A 5,632-nucleotide genomic window follows, 5' to 3' on the forward strand; every position below is an offset into this window, starting at 1 on the left:
AAAATAATGGTGAAAGACTGCTTTTCTATGAATCGATCAATTTCTTTTAAGCCTTGGTGCACCCTTTCTCAGCAACACAGTCAAATCATGTGGGAAATTGTTGAGCAGCAGAGTTCATTTCTACATGGTTTTTAAGACCCCCAAAGCACTTCCTTATGACAACCCATGAGGTAGGTGTTGCACAAGTTATTATTCTCATCATCCAGGTGAATGAAGGAGCTCTAGATCAGACAGGTGCAGGGGACTTGCCCGAGGTGGCAGATTGAACTCTGATGCTCCTTCCAGTACACGCTATTACCTCTCTGAAGGTTACGGTTCATAGTTTCACAGATATCAAACCTGGAAGGGATCTTAGGGAAGTTCTATTGAAATCTACTCATTTGGCAGGCTTTAATTAATTTAATTTAATTAATTTAATTTAATCACTAAAGGCTCCTTAAAGATAGAAACTCACATGGAGATGGAGATGGTGAGTTTTAGAATGTGTGTGGAAGATGGTCTAATAGCTTACTTTACACTTTGCAAAGCATTTTGCAAAAATGGTCTAGCTTGATTTCCATAACAACCACGAGATTAGGTAGATTAAACAGGCATCATGTTATCCATTTTACAGGTGAGACAACTGAGGTTGTGACTAACTGAAGAAGACAAATCTAGTAAGTGGCAGTGTAAGAATTTGAACCCCAGGCCTTTAACTCCAAAATATTCCCTTATACCACAGTTGTCACTAATTCTACTGAGTTAAGAAGCTACTAATAAAAAAGCTATTTTTGAGGTAAAGACCACATCTTCCTTTCGTTGTCATGCACACAAGGTCTTGTATGCAGTAGGTACATTTTTTTTAAAAGTTGAATAATCCATGACACCTGGAATCACCTCTGAAACCTGGAGAGGTGGAGTGGGATATTGGGAACAGTGAAAAAGGGTAAGTTTGAGGAAAAATTAAATTACTTTTATTTAATATAAAAAATAATAAATCCTATTGCAAGCACTGAGCAAAGGTGTTTTGTGGGGTTAGTTCCTTCTAAGCAGGCAGTCTTTGCAGGGACCTGATTCTTTCATTCACCCTCTGAGTGTTAATCTGGCCATTGGCCCAGAAGTCAGTTTCCAAAGAGGTTAGCTAGTACTGACGCCTCACAGACAGGTGCTTCTGTCTATGGACTCTAGGGGTCTGGAAGGGAGTTGTGCATCTCTAAAGTAGATGCTAAGCATTTATTAGCAGCTTATTAAAAAATTCCCTCTCTTCCTCAAGGCCAGTTTTCAGGGAAACCATGGGGTTGTTTGCCAAGCAATTTTGAGAAATGAGACCCAGTTTCCTCAGTGTTAAGACTGACTAGGAACTCTAAACAATGGAAGAAATGCATTGGCTCCAAAAAGACATAGTGTGTGTGTGAGTGTGTGTATGTGTATGTGTGTGTGTATATGTGTGATGTGTGTATGTGTGTGTGTCGAGGGATATGTATGTGTGTGTGTGTGGGGGGGTATATGTGTATGTATGGGTGTGTGTGTGTATGTGTGAGTGTGTGTGTATGTGTGTATGTGTGTGTATGTGTGTGAGTATGTATGTGTGTGTGGTGTGTGTGTACATATGTGTGTGTGAGGGATGTGTGTGTGGGAGGTGTATGTGTGTGTGTGTGGGGGTGTGTGTATATGGGGGGTGTATGTGTATGTATGGGGGGGTGTGTATCTGTGAGTGTGTGTGTGTGTGTGTGTATGTAGTGATGGTGGTGGAGTGATGATGGTGGTAGAGGGAAAGCTGAGAGAACAACATGTATAGTACTTTTGATAATGGATGGTAATCTAAAAGGTATCAGTCAAGTCATCTCCTCTAAGAAGTTTCTCAGCAAAGGCTTTAAAAAGGCACCAGATGAAGCAATGAGCAATCAAACCAAAGGGAATCACTAGTCATCCATTCAGTCCAGGGCTGAACAGTATGTCTTGAAGCCTAGGCCAGGGGCCAGAGGGACGCTGAAGTAGAGGCCAGGCAATTGTTAGTAGGTCACAGCACAAGGAGATGGAGACAAGGCCTACATTCGAAACATCCTGATATTCCCCAAGAGCCCTGCAATTAATATAGTCTCTACCAGGGTGGGGAACCTGTAGCCTCAAGGCCACATGTGGCCCTCCAGGTCCTCAAGTGTGGACTAAATCCAAACTTTACAGAACAAATCCTTTTGTTAAGGGGATTTAGAGTCTCTCTACTATCCCTTGGGTATTATAGGAGATGACACAGCCAGCTCTGAAGGGGGACAGAGATGTGGCAGAGACACCCAGGCAGCCAGTGTTAGGAACTCCAGTGTTCGCCAGAGGAAGAAGGAAATAATAACAGAAACCAAGATGGTGGTCTTTGAGATCCCTCTGATTTCTAATAATCACCTGTATCTTATAAAGACTGTAGCACAGAAGAAAGCCCAATTGGTGACTAAAGGGAGGGGAGACAAGACCAAGACCAGCGCCTATATTGGGCTACTGGGAGGTTGAGGCAGAATCCGGGGGTGTATGTAGAAGGTAGGACCTGGTCCAAGGCTTGAGACTATTTCAGGTCAGTGATCAGGAAGAGATCAGAAACTGAGATCAGAAACTTGCCACCCCATTTGGAGCTGAGACAAGGCAAGAGAAAGATTGCAGAGGGAACAAGATCACCTCATTGAAGAATCTGAGAGGGAGTAGAATCTGTCCTTGGCATCAAATACTAACACAGAAACCAAGTCTGGAGATATAAAGAAGCATGCTCAATTTACTCATTTCCCATTACCTCCTCCCTCACCTTCCATGAGTTACACTCAAAGATGGTCAGACTCTTTGTCTTGTCATCATCCAGAAATGGACCCCTTCACATTCGAAACTTTTCTGTGTCTCTCTTTGCCCCTAAATCATGTCACTCACTCTCACTGCGATGTTCCCTTCTTTGACCCCTTAGTTCCCTCTCAGATAATCACCCTTGCACTAGTTACACACTCTTCCTTGCTCCATCTTGGCCCCTTGGTGAACTACTTCAACACGATACAGTCCTCCTCTCTTAAGTCCCTTGCCCCTTTATCATACTATCAACCTTGCCCTGCTAAGCCGCAATCTTGGTTTACTCCCACCATGCATTCGCTTTTGTCCTACTCAAGTGATCCTGAACAAAGCCGGAGAAAATTGTGCTGACTAGGTCCACTATGAATTTATGTTACACACTCTCAACTGGGCCCTTGTTGCTGGAAGGAACTCCTTTACAACTCCGTAATCAACTCACTGTCAGATTTACCACAGTAGTTCTTCCAAATCTTTCCATCCCTGCTCAACCCCCACTCCCCATCCCCACCATGGATCCCATTCCTAATCCCTCCATTGAGAACTTTGCTTCCTATTTTACTGAAATAATTGAGACCATTCACTGAGAGCTCCCTCTTCATCTCAGCTCATGCCACCCAAATGTCTTCTGCCACGATCTCATCAGACTCCATCTCACATAATGCAGTAGCCTTTCTTCTTGCCAAGGCAAGGCCCTCTACATGAACAAGTGATTCCCTTCCATCCCATCTTCTCCAGCAGCATGCCCCCCCCCTTTCGTCCCTACTCTCTCCCCTATCTTCATTCAGTCTCCCACTGTCTGGGCTGCTCTGCTATTGCCTATGAACGCACCCATGCCTCCTTCATTCTCAAAAAATCCTCACTGATCCGTCTATCCCTGCTAGCTTTTGCCCTGTGACTCTCTTACCTTTTGTGGCTAAATTCCTTAAGAAGACCATCTACAATAGGTACTTTTAATTCTTTTCCTCTCACTCTTTTCTTAACATTCTACACTACACTATTCCAACATCATCATTCAATGGAAACTATTCTTTCTAAAGTTAATAATGATCTCTTAATTGCCAAATCTAATGGTATTTTCTCAGTCTTTAAGCTTCTTGACGTCTCTGCAGCCATTTATATTGTTGATCTTCCTCTCCTTGGTACTCTCATTTCTCTAGGTTTTCAAGATGCTACTCTCTCCTGGTGATCTTCCTACTGTCTTTCCATGCCTTCTCAGCCTCCTTTGCTGAAGCTTCATCCATATCCACTGACCATGAGTGTCCTCTCTCTAGGAACCCTCTTCCCTTCTCTCTTTCTACCTTTTCTAGGTATGCCTTACTAGGGGGAGAGATCAGGAGACGGAGCTCATAAATAATGAAATAATTTCAAAATCACAAAGTTAAAAAGCTTTCATATGAAAAAAGTCAAGGAACAGAATAATAGACTTTAGTGGGAAAACATTTGCAACAAGTATCACTGATAAAACTATGATATCCAAAATATGTTGGAAATTTCAACAAATATGAAGCACCAAGAACTGTTAAAGGTTTAAAAGAAATGAACCATCGGCTTCTTTTTTTTAAAAGCGTTGCTACTTTCTTGTTTTTGTATCACCTTCCCTCACAGCAGAAAGGTGATCACTTACTGGTTGTTTTAAAATTGTTTTTATTTATTACATAAGAGGGTTCAGTCTTGAGAGTGGTTGGGGGGGCGGTAAGTGAAGACAGTGAGTATCTTTAGAAACTATTGTGATGTAAAAACAAAAAAGTACAATTTAACTTATTTTTAATTGTTACTGAATCTTTTAAATGTAGAGCATTGATCAAATGAATTGTTTGATGTGATGAACTTAGAGAGAGGTAAGCCTTTGTTTGGAGCTTTGTATGCTCTCATGAAGGGTATAGATATAGATAGTTGTAGATATGGATGAAATATAACTATAGATGTAGGCGTGGATGTAGACATGCTCCTTAGGACTGGATGAGACCCATAGTAGGATCATAGATGTAGGGCTAGAAGGGACTTTAGAGACGATCTAGTCTATCCTCCTCATATTACTGAGGAGAGTCCCAAAGAAGTTAAGTGGCTTATCTCTGGGTAGGAAATAACGGATTTTAATCCAGTTCCTCTGGTTCCAGATTCACACTCTTTCCACTGCCCCATATTGCCTCACTAATATGACTAAGTCAGGGGTGGGGAACCTGTAGTCTTCTAGGTCTTGGGTGCAGCCTTTTGACTAAGTCCAAGTTTTACAGAACACATCCTTTTATGAAGGGGATTTCTTCTGTGAAGTTTGAATTTAGCCAAGAGGTCGCACTAGAGGACCACATGTGGCCTCGAGGCCACAGGTTCCCCACCCCTGCTAACTCAGATGAAATTGGTCTAGCCAGTGGAGAGTCCCTCTTTCTCTGTCTCTGCCTCTCTGTCTCATTTGAGCCAAGTAATGGGTTAGCAGGGAATCCTCACTAGCAGTTCAAATTGGCTGTTTTATTGGGCAAAGTAAATTTATAAGAACCAAGGGCCTTTCCTTTCCAATTCAGTCACACCTCAAGGACCAGCAGTCATCACATTTGGGAAACAGCAGCGGGGATATGATTCAGTGTTTACCAACTGGGAAGTGCTTTCACCACCAAAGGAAGTTATTGCTGGTATAAGCTTTTTACTCAGTAACCATACTGAGGCAGAACAAACACAATTGATGCCCAAATCAGGGACTAATTATCAAATCCCTAATAGATTTGAAGGAGCAAGGTTTAACTAATCATAGAAAAGGAATTAGTTACTAGCTTGCTGACATCATGTAAACAAAGGAACTACAATGTAAGTTGCAATAATCCAAAATCTTGAAAATAGG

The sequence above is a fragment of the Trichosurus vulpecula genome, chromosome 3, assembly GCF_011100635.1.
Source record: "Trichosurus vulpecula isolate mTriVul1 chromosome 3, mTriVul1.pri, whole genome shotgun sequence".
NCBI classification, from domain to species: domain Eukaryota; kingdom Metazoa; phylum Chordata; class Mammalia; order Diprotodontia; family Phalangeridae; genus Trichosurus; species Trichosurus vulpecula.